The sequence below is a fragment of the Nothoprocta perdicaria genome, unplaced genomic scaffold (genome assembly GCF_003342845.1).
Source record: "Nothoprocta perdicaria isolate Ctin4 unplaced genomic scaffold, notPer1 scaffold_97, whole genome shotgun sequence".
Taxonomy (NCBI): domain Eukaryota; kingdom Metazoa; phylum Chordata; class Aves; order Tinamiformes; family Tinamidae; genus Nothoprocta; species Nothoprocta perdicaria.
Window position 1 is genome coordinate 1274923 of NW_020456276.1, and position 11468 is coordinate 1286390.

Consider the following 11468-nt stretch of genomic DNA (forward strand, 5'->3'; position numbering starts at 1 on the left):
CCGACTTCCTCCTCTCACTGCTCATTTTAGCCCTTTTCTAGGAGAAATCGTTCCAAATACAGCCAGTGCCAGGGCAGGGGCACTGCCTGGCACCTGGTGGCMATGGTGGTGGCCGTCTTGTCCCCACCATGCCACCTCCATGGGCCTGCCTGTGTATCTGGTGCAAACCCGTTGTTCTTTTCCTCATTTTGGGGAGCTAATTTCCCAGATGGAGCCACCTCCGCTGCAGGCGAGGGAGCACCGAGGGCTGAAGTGGACATTTGGGGACAGAGGAAACCCCTGCGCTCGGTCGGGGCAGGGAAAACGCACCCAAAACCTGGACACGGAGGGTCTGCAGCCAAGGAGGCCACTCAGGTGTGTGGAAAAAACACATTTGTGATGGAGCTGCCCCCATCTGCTTTGGGGATGACCTGCAGGAAGCTGTAGCCAGTGGAACATGTGGGATTTGGCCCTCCCGGCACATTCCCATCCCACTCCCTCCCATGGAGCTCACCCCACAGTGGCATTTCCCGGTGGTAGTTCGCTCACCAGGAGCAAAAGAACACATATATATATGGAAAAAGCCATATATATATATGTGTGTGTATGTGTATATATATATGGAAGGATATCGTATGTGACACATTTATTTTGGTCGTCTGTTTATTAGCTCAGAGCGAAAGCGGAGCCGCGCGGCGTTGTGGGGATTATGCAAATGCAGGGTGCTGAGCAATTAAAAAAATAAATAAGTGAGAAAGCCCAAGGGGGCCGCGCGGGGCTYGGAGGCGGCTCTCCCTGCCGGCCGCCGCTGTCCTCCTCCCTCCTCTTTTGGGGCCCTTCAGAGCTTTTCCCGCTGTTGGTGGGCAAGGGGGTCCCCAGAACTGTCTCGTTTTATGGATCTGAATGCTGCTACATCCCCATGGGATCACGCTGACAGTCTGGGCTTTAGGGATTGAAGCAAAGGGGTAGGAGCGAGCGGAAGAAAAAGTCACCRATTCAACTTGTCGCTGCATTTGCAACACCCAGGGGAGCCGGGACATGGGTCGGTGGCTTTAATTCTAGCTCAGCCCACCTATGTGGCCATAGTGATCAGGGAAAAGCTCCGGGTAGAGAACTCCCAGTACTTGTCCACAGCCCCTGGCAGTGGAAAAATGCCCTTTCCCACAAGGATCCGTGGTGCAGAGCGTGGAGGGGACGGGCAGACGGCGAGAGCGCGGGGGAGAGGGGCATCCAGCTCGCCCTGCGAGCCGCGCTCCTTACAGCGGGAACGCTGCRTCCCATGCTGAGCTATCCCAGCTATTTTTAATGTCCCCGCCTGCCCAAAGCACGACCTGAGGCTTGTTTCTCCTCCTTTTTTTTTCCTTCTGTTTTTTTCCTTAGTGCCCAACGCTTCCCCTCCTCGGTCAGGATCTCTTTTGTGTCTGCCTTGAGAAGGAGGGACCGGGACGGAGCGGAAAAGGGAGGAGAGGGACGCGGCTTTCCCGGCGCGGCGGTGCCGAGCCGCCTCTCCGGGTGCAGCGCCCGGATGCCGCGATGGCTTCTCCGGATGAAGGGATGCGGAGCCGGCTTCCCGGGCGCACGGATGCCGAGCTGGCTTTCCAAACGCAGGGATGCAGAGCCGCCTCTCCCGGCGCAGCATCGCGGATGCAGGACGTGCCGGCRGGGTGGATAATCTCCGCACTAACGTCCCCGCGCGGGGGGCCAGGCGGTGCGGGAGGGAGGCCCSTCGGAGCCGCCCGCCTCCACGCAACCCCCGGGCAATTAGGAAGACCCCTCTTGGGCGCTGCTCGCTGGCCTTTTGTTCCTTCCACCGCGGCCGCGCTCGGCGCGCGCTTCCCAACCCGCCGCTCCGTCGCTGCGGTCCCCATCGCATCCCCACACTGAGGCGGCGGGGAAGAGAGAGCAAAGAGGGGGAAAGGAGAAGGAGGAAAAAGTAAGAGGGCGGTTTTCTCTTTCCTTTCTTTGTCTGAAGTCCTGCCGGGCGAGCGGGGCGGCGGGCAGCAGTGCACGCGCTCATGCACGCGCGCTCTGCGGTGGGCGTTTGCACGGGGCGCCCGGCGCGCGCGGGCACCTGCAGTGCTCGTCGCCCAGCCGCAGCCGTGCCCGGCCCGCCCGCATCCCTGCACCGCGCAGGTAACGTCCGCGGCGGAGCGGAGCCGAGGGAATTCCTTGCGCCGGGGGTGCTTTTCTGCTTGTAGGCGTTGGGAATATGTGTCTGTGTGTTGTGTATGTGAACGGGGGTACCTGTGTATATTCGCGCTCTTAGCCATTGTGTGACATCTGCTTGCAATGCTTATGTTCTTGTGGAGATATGGTCATTAGCTGGGGGGGGGAAAAAAGAAAAGTTCCCTTTGTTTTAGGCAGGAATAATCATTAAGTGGTCTGCAGGCATCAATGAACGTTGGCGAGGATGTATAGATGTATTTGTGTGTATTCACGTTACCTATTTTGACAGGCAGTCTATAGGCAGCACTCGCTAGTGCACTTAGATCAGCTGGATTACATTGGGGCTCTTTAGCTGCCGCGCTTCAGCAGGAAACGTGCACTTGTAGGAGTGGTCCTGCACGTGAAGTATGGTCCTATGTGCAAATATATATGTGGCAATATAAGTTTTCCACCTAGTTTACCCCCATATTGCCGAAGCGAAGTGTTGGTGTAGGACTGGGTATGTGCACGGGCACAGACACCTCTGCGCTGAATTTCGTGTGCATAAAATCCACGCAGCAGCCCCGGATTAGAGGCAGAAGGAGAGCTGAACTCTGCTTAGCTCGGAAGCCTTTTATTTTCCCTTCTCATGAGTGTGAACTGGAGCATTAAGAGCAGATTTGCTAATGCCTGTGTCTTGCTGAATGTGATTGAATCCTGTAAGGGGAAAAAAAGCAGCAAAGCAGCGGCGGTGCAATAGGGCGAGCTCAGCGCGGCGATGAAAAGGCATTTGCAAAATCCTTCCTGGGGCTGGAAACTCGCAGCTCAGAGCCCCGGGCTGCTGCCTGGAGAGGGAGCCTGGAGCTTCCCGGCCTCCCAACGAGCTAATCCTGGGCACAGGTAGGGAGAGGGGCGTGCGTGGAGCGGCAGGGCTGGAAAAGGGAGGGAGATTCCGGGAGGAATTCCCTTGATCTGGGTGTTGTTTGATTCCGGCTGTTATTCCACGCGTGTTTGGGTGCTGGGGCATGGGGGTGCTGCAGGGCGAGGAATCCCAGCGGGTCCCACGGCTTGTGCAAGGGTTTGGGCACCCATGGTGAGGGCTGTGTGTGCACACGTGTGCACCCAGCGGGGCTTGGAGCAGATGGGACCCACTGAGGAATGGGGAAACTCCCAGTGCAGCCCCAGTATCCCCATGTCCCCACAGTTCCTGTCCTCATCCAAGGGGGGACCGTGGCTCATTGCTGGTGATGGGTGAGGGATCCTCATCACCCTGGGCAGCCACAGAGGGGGACCCAATGGCACTGTCCTTCACATAGGTGGCACCTTATAGGTGGCACCTTATGTCTCCTTGCCACGGTGACACACCTCTGGCATCGGGTCCCCAGCGACTTGTCCGCAGAAGGTGACAAATGTTTGGCAGCAGGGAGGGCCAGCAGAGGGGAAGCCCAAATGTCTCACATCTGCATCGCCTTGGACCGGAGAGGAGGTTGGATATGTGATTTGGTGGGAAGAGCAGGTGAGACAGCACGAAAACACAAGCTGAGCTCACCTTCAGCTGGGGACAAGTTTGACACCTCCCGAGAGGAGAAACACCTTCCAAGTGGCAGGAAAACGCATGGGGCCAGGCGGACACGATGGCACCGGCCGAGGTGCTGGATGTCCCCAGCGGAGAAGGCCACGCACCACCGCGCTCCTGCTCTTTGGAGAAACGGCCGCCGTGGGCCAGACCCCCAAGTCCGAAGCCTTGGGGACATTGCTCTTTTGTGGTGTCACCCGGCAGTGACACGCAGGCTTCTCTGCAGGCTCCGCGCGGGCACCGTGCACTGAAACCAGGGGCTTAAGCAGGCCTAGAACAAGAGGCCACTTGGTCCAAATCGACTGGATTTGCAAAATAATCTTGCCCATTCCCGCAAGGACATCTCTGCTCTTCCAAGCAAGCAGCCTCGGACACCCATGGAGAAAGGCAGCCCTTGGTGGCACCCTCTGCCTGCCCCGGTCCCACTGGCACCCTCCCGGCCCTGGTTTTGGGAAGGTGCACATGGCTGCAGGAGCATGTGCAAAACTCGGCTGCTTTGGTCAAGTTTTCACAGCAACCAGAACATCCTGCAAAGAGGTTGGGGCTCTGGTACAACATCTGGAGAAGATCTGGGGTTTCTTTTTTCTTTTTTTTTTTTTTTTTTTTGCTTTGTTTTGTTTTGTTTTGTTTTTATTTTTCTGAGCTATAATGACAAAATTGGATGATAATGGAGCTGGGTAACTCCATAATAATCCTGGATACAACTCCGGCCACTCTTGAGCTTCTCCTTCCCTGAGCCCTGATGTCTCTGTGAACCCCAAAAATCCCATGCAGTCTGAGGAGGACGCAGCAGTGCTGGAATCTGGGAAGTGCAGTGACAAATGCTCTGCAAATCCTTGGAGATTTTATGAAGATCTCCCCTGGAGACCTTTCAAGACCAGGCGCCCTACGAGTGTGGCCCGTAGCTCTGGCAGATCCTGGAGCCAATGGTCAAAATAGGCACTGGAGCTCTCGGCACTGGGAGCTGCATGGAAAGCCCTCGGCGATGGGGACGTCTGTTTTGGTGCCTTTTCCGCTCATTTAGGGTCCTTTTGTGCCTGGTTCCTCCGAGGGAGATGTGGCCAGTTTGCTCCAGGCAGCCCGGTGGAGACAACCCTGCAAGTCATGGAAGACGCTGGCGCATTTGGTGCCTCTCCCCTGGAATTTCAGGGGTCCCACGGAGCCGGGATTTCAGCCATGCGGAAATCCCTGCTGGAATTGGCTTGCAGGAGCCCCCATAGGGCCATGAAAACTGATGCCAGGGCCAAGCAGCCTGGGGAGGCTTCGAATGTACCCGGCATAGGAAGGACCTGGGCACCCCGTGAAGCCCTTTCGGTGCCGAGCGAAGCCCTTGCGGCCGCTCCCAATCCCGATCCTGGGTTGCACCGGGCTGGATTTTGGAGGAGCGACACGCAGTGCCAAGCAGGGACCACAGGGAAGGAAAGCGCGGCCAGAACTGGGCACGGCCGGGACGTTTCCCATGCCAGGCTGCATCCCTGCTTGCCCGTCCCTCGGCCCTGATCCCATCCTTCCCGGTGGGCAGCGACGCGGAGCAGCAGGACGTGAGTAATGCACATGGCAGCGGGGGAGCGGGATCAAAGGCCGCACGTGCATCCCGCGGGATTCCGCTTCCCGGCGCCGCGCGGCCGCAGCTTCAATAGCGCCTTTGTTACGGGCGCCAGGCACAAATACCTGGCCCGTAACCGGCCCCGGGCTCCTTTCCCTGTGGGCTCTCGCCCGGGTTGCCCCTTGCCTCCCACCTCGGTGTATCCCGAGCTCTGGAATTTTCCCCCCAGTTTGGGAATGCCGGGGGCGGGGTGGAATTTCGCGCCCGCATTGCTGCTGTGGGATGGGAGCGTCGTCCCCGTCCCACCACGTCCTGCACACGGATCAGGGCTCACCCGGGCCCCTGCTCCAAGCCAGGCACTCATGGAAGATGATCCGGGAGGACCGGGAGCTTTTCCCTCCTTTCCCCTTTTCCTCCTCCTCGGTAGATCCCTCTGCTGCGGCCTATGGCTTTTTATTCCTATGTGATTGCTCTTCCGAACTCATGTAGGGCGAAAAGCCATGGGCTGCCCGGAGGGGGGGCTGCAGCTCCCGGCGCCGCCTCGTCCCCCGCGACCCCCCGATCCGGCACCCAGCAAAGGGGGGGCACCGAAGCCAGGCTCCTTCCATCCTTTCCAGCTCCAAAAAGCGGCCGCTCTGGCTTTTCTCCTGCATTCCCGAATATCCCAGGCTGCAGCCCGGGACATGGGGTCCCACAGGTGTCCCCAAAGGTGCTGGCACGTCCCACGTTGCACCGTGCTGAACCGGACCCGCTCCAGCTCCGCATTTCCTTGCCCCGATGTCCCCAGCGTTGCAAACTGCGGCTTGGAGCAGCCCGGTGCAATCAGCAGGGCAGCAATTTTGCTCCTCTTCTGCTTTCTTTTGGTTTTCTTTTTCCTCCTCACTTCCGGAGCTTGGAGTCATTAGGTGTCGGGCTTGCAAGCTGGTTTCACCGGTCTGGAATGCAACCCTAAAAATAAGAGTCATTGACAAAAAAAAAAGAGGGAAGCTGAGATTCGGCTGTAATCCTGTAAGGAAAGCTGAGATTTGGCTGCAATCCCGTGACTCAGGGAGGTGTGGAGGGAGGGAACGGGCGAAATCCCCCAAGTTCCCACAAGGAAAGCCCAAGAGCGGGCGCATAAATCAGCCCTGCTAAACTCCAGCCACCAAAATGAAAGGAATTAAGCCCAGCTCACCAGGCTGCTGGAATTATTTCTTAATGAGGATTTGCTCATTCGGAAGAGCCCCCGATCAGAGCGGCCGGGGCTGCACGGAGGGGCGCGGGTTTTGCTGCCAAAGCCAAATCCTTCTCTCTCTTATCCAGCCCGTGCAGGTCCCGCAGGAGATTCCCGCCGGCTCCAGCTCCAGTCGTGCTCCTTGGGGTTGTGGAACAGCTCCTGCCAGCACCGCCGGGAAGGATGCGTGGGACGAGGGTGTCCCTGAGGTCTCTGCTGCGCAGGGGCTTTGCCGGGACCCCCTGGAAACGCTGCCAGCACCAGGTGAGCTTCCATGGCCAGGGGAATATCCTTGGAGCATCCCTATCTGCTAAGCAGAGTCCTCAGGGAAGCAGGAGCTGCCCTTGTCCCCGGCCACAGGGTGAGGATGGGGATGGGGGGACGGATGCGCCACCGCTCAGGGCCTGGCCCTGCTCGTGTCACACAGACCCGTAGGGATCCCAGCCCCGAGGGTGCTCATCCCGCCCGGAATTCAGGTGGCCCTCAGGGCCGGGCTGGGGACGTGCCGGGAATCACTGAGTCCCGGTCACCTTGGTCCTGCTCGCTGCATCACTTGGTGCATGGCGAATGCAGCCCTGCAGCTGCATTGGAGCTGCAAGCCCTGGGAGACGGGACACTGCTGGGCCGAGGCTCCATCCCGCTGCTTTTCCTGGATTCCAGAGGTGTTTTCCAGGCGTTTTCCACCGTTAAGACAGGCAACAGAGCTTCGTCACCGTGACAGTGACAAACACGGCCCCGCGCCGGGCTCTCCAGCCTCGTCGAGCCCCGCGGCAGCCGGCGGCTCAAGTCCCCCTTCAAAGTCACTGCCTTTCCATCCTCCTCATTCCTCACTCCTTCGTGCTCCTTTTCCCACCTTTCCAGGGGTCAGGAAGCAGCCGGGCGGGATCCGGGGCCATGTCACACTGCGGGTGCCAGGGTCACTGGGCCTCCGTGCGGTGGCTTCACCCGTGGCGTTTTTGCTGTGGAACCACTGAAAAATAAAGGCGGGAGTGGGAAAAAAAGCCTCAGTTCTGTGCTATTTCCATGAATGTTTTCTGGGAAGGAGCCGGGGCTCTGAGCCGCGTCCCGCTGTGCCCGCAGGCTCCGGCGGCGCCGGGCCGGCCGCGCGCCAGGCCCCGCGTCTCCTTCGCCTGCTTCTGCGGCCTCCGCGGCTCCTGCACGGCCCAGGGGCGCCCGGAGGAGGAGGAGGAGGGCGGCACGCACCGGGAGACGGCCGTGTGAGCCCGCGGCGCCATCCCTGCGGATACGGCACCGCCGCGGCGCCCCGGCGGGATGCTCGGCATGAGGGGATGCAGGGATGCTTTGGATGCTGGAATGCAGTGATGCAGGGATGCTCGGGATGCGGGGATGCAGGGATGCTCGGGATGCCAGAATGCAGTGATGCAGGGATGCTCGGGATGCTGGAATTCAGTGATGCAGGGATGCTTGGGATGCGGGGATGCAGGGATGCTCTGGATGCCAGAATGCAGTGATGCAGGGATGCTTGGGATGCAGGGATGTTTTGACTCTGGGGATGCAGGGATGCTCTGGCTGTAGGGATACAGGGATGCTCTGGCTTCGGGGATGCAGGGAAGCTCTGCCTGCTGGGATGCGGGGATGCTTTGGCTGCAAGGATACGGGGATGCAGGGATGCTCTGGATGCAGTGATGCAAGGATGTTCTGGCTGCAGGGATGCAGGATGCAGAGATGCTCGGGATGCGGGGATGCTCTGGCTGCAGAGATGTGGGAATGCAGGGATGTGAGGATGCAGGGATGCTCTGGAGGCAGGGATGCAGGGATACTCTGGCTGCAGGGATGCGGGGATGCAGTGATCCAGGGATGTGGGGAGTTCTGCTCTCTCCAACACAGCCCGGCACAGTGTCCAAACCCTGCCACAATGCCAGCAGCCGGAGCTGTGCCGAGCTCCGAGCTTTCCCGGGCCAGGAAAGCGAGCGCTAGAGCACGTTGCAACAGGTTGGGGCATATTGGAGCACATTGGAGAACACTGGAGCAACCTGGAGCATGTTGGAGCACATTGGGGTGCATCGGAACAGTTTGGAGCACATTGGAACAGTTTGGAGTACATTGGAGCACATCGGAGCGCATTGGAGCAGGTCGGGACGCCGCAGACGCCACCCGAGCGCATCCTCCCGTTATCCCATCCCGCTCCGTGCTCGTGGGCCGGGAGCAGGGGACCGATGGGCCGCTCCGGAGCCCGCCACGTGCAAACTCCAAGCCGCGCATCCAACTTCCATCCTACACCCCTGTAAATCCGGCGGGATGGCCCGGGTGCTGACGGGACATTATTTATATGGGACATTATTTATACGGGACATTATTTATACGGACACGGGCTCGGCGCGGAGCCCCACACACCAGCTCTCGCCTCTTGCTTTTGTGAGATGCGACAAATTTGCCCCTTTTCCCCCTAATTTTTTGCCAGGGCGGGACCCACCGGCCCAGGAGCCATAAACACCAGCTGTTTTCATCCCGTTTTCCACACGCCAGTACTCGGCTCCCGTCCGAAGGGGCCGGCGGGGTCGGTGCTCCCCGTGTTCCCTAAGGATCGCTCAGGGATTTGCATTGGGATTTGCTGCTGTTTTGGGGCTGGGGTACATGAGGGGTGCGGGTCCCCCCCTCGGGGGATGACCCCGTTTGGGATCGGGGGAGAGCGGGTGGGAAGGAAAATAAAGAGTTCGAATCAGCCACAGAGCCTCTCATTTCTTGGATTTCATGGATTTCGGGTGGGATGAGCGAGCGGTGACGCCAAGCGGTGACGCCTCACCGCCACCAAATCCCACCGGACAGCCACGAACTGCAACGAGGGCCGCAGGGGGAACGGTCGCAGCCCCCAAACGCCCTCCAGGGCCACCGTGAATCAGGCCCTTACTTTTCCCCTCCTCCCTCGAGCCCCCGGCCCCGAGCTGAGAACGCCCATGCCGCCCAACTCAGCGCATGTAACAGCGCCGCCGGCGGCCCCTTTAAAAACGGGAGGCTCGAGGTTGGGGCAGCCCAAGCGAGCAGGGGGGTTGCGGGGGGGAGGCGGCGGGTGGTGCCGGCCAGGGGGCGCTGCGCAGGCGCGAACCCCCCCTTCCCTCCGGAGGTGGTACGTCCCGCGGGGGGCGGGCGGCTCGAAAGGCGGCGGGGCCGGTAGGGGGGAGTGGTTGCCGCGCCGGGGGCTGTTGGGAGGCGCTGCGCATGCGCGGAGCGCAGGCTCTTGGCGGCGCGCTGGCGCAACGCTCGCTGGGACCTCGTGGCGCAACGGTAGCGCGTCTGACTCCAGATCAGAAGGCTGCGTGTTCGAATCACGTCGGGGTCACGGAAGGCCCCTCGCGGGCTCATTTTACCGAGCGGGGTGCCAGGGCGTGAGGAGGGGTCTGGGCTAACGCACCCCGAGACAGGGTGCTGCATGAGCGGGGGTTACAGAGGATCTGCTGCTTTGCACCTTCTTATATTCATGGTTGTTTTTCTTGGAGCAATTGAACGGCAGCAATTGGATCAAAACTCCACCGAGGTGCTGGAGGGGAACATGAATTCCTGCAGCTGGAATTCTCCCCCCAGGCTCAGCCCTTGGGGGTTGTTTTCCTCCGGGGCTTGGGGTGGGTGGTGGGGAGCTCCTGGGCTTGGAGCAGCTGGAGGCTAACAGCACCCTGTGGGTGCTGGTGAAATTTGGGTGATGCGAATCATCACCCAGGGGATCCTACCCTTGCCAGGAGTGCTGTAGCAACCTAAAATCAGCTTTAGAAGAGAAAATTCTCTATGATTTTTTTTTTTTTTTTTTTTAATGCAGGTGCCGCCCTCAAGGACAGAAGAAAACAATTCTCGGCACTAAACTTTCCCAAGCTGCTGGAGTTCGGCTGCTTCTAGAGCCACTGCAGGTCACTGCTTTGATGGAAAGTTCTCCTTAACCTAAAGGTCTCTTGTGCATGTGGGTTTAAGTGCCAGCTGCTTAGGAAATGCTTCTGGGTTTTTTTTTCCCTAATATTTAGGAACATATATCTGGCTGTTTTGGAGGAAAAGGACCTCTAGTGCATTCTGCAAAAGGAATTGCTTCTGTTTTACTCACTAAAATCTGTTCTGATATTAGCTAGCTTCTGTGACCTTGGTTAGTGCAATAGCTGAGGGAATATCAGCACTTGGAAATGGCTTTTTGCTGCCCTGTGTTTTAGTGGTTTAAACCAGTCATGGTATCCGAGAGTATCACAGTCCATACATCTTCCCTCTACGCTATGGTCTATAGGGATCGGTCTTATTTCTTAAAGGCTCCAAATTCTGCATCTCTAGAAACCTGCACATTAGCTTTTCTTGGGTATTTTCCTTACGTTGTGTGAAAGACGCCACTTCTAATTTTTAACCATAGAGGACACTTAGGACTTTCCCAGCGTCTTCCCGGGATTTTCCCCTAAGGAACCTTCTCTGATTAGGCAGCAGCGAAGTCACAATGGAGCCTGACCTCGCGGTTACCGAGGCAGCTCGTGATGCTGCGGACCCGTCGCTAATGGTTTGTGCTGGGGCGACCGGGGAGCAGCCGCCCTCCTAACATCTGCTGCTGCCTTCGGGAGCAACCAGAACCCGAGCTGAGCATGTGAGGAGATGAGAATATTATTATTATTATTATTATTACTATTATTATTATTATTACTATTATTTTTTTTTCTTTCTGATGGGAGCAAATTTCTCATTGCTTCGCCCTGAGGTGGTCCATCTAGCATGTTACCTTTAAGTGACTGAGCTTAGCAAGATAAAAGTATTAGATTGGCACTAATGGGAGGAAAAACCTTACGGAAAATCCAATGTATTGCTATATGGACTATTTTAAAATGAGCAGCTACCTTGTAGTGAGAGACCCCTTTGTTTGCTGATGTTCTTTAAATGTCAAGGAATTCCTGGGGAACTTGCCCGGTGTTCAGGGAGGATGGGAGGAAGAGAGAAGCGCTGCTGGAAGGGCTCTGTCTACACGAAGCCTCCTCCTTCGGCACCACCTTTCATCCGCATATCTGCCCTTAATATTTGTATAGACCTTGGACTTT

At 58.2% G+C, this 11468-nt stretch overlaps 1 long non-coding RNA gene and 1 other non-coding gene across 2 annotated transcripts; both read left to right on the plus strand.

Moving 5' to 3' along the window:
* Positions 1–4877: 4877 nt before the first annotated feature.
* On the plus strand, positions 4878–6704 carry LOC112959249. The gene is made up of 2 exons (XR_003251591.1): positions 4878–5241; positions 6549–6704. It is a non-coding gene; the product is annotated as an uncharacterized LOC112959249 (long non-coding RNA).
* A 2981-nt stretch (positions 6705–9685) lies between these two features.
* TRNAW-CCA lies at positions 9686–9757 on the plus strand. The gene has a single exon. It is a non-coding gene; the product is annotated as a tRNA-Trp (tRNA).
* Positions 9758–11468: the final 1711 nt, after the last annotated feature.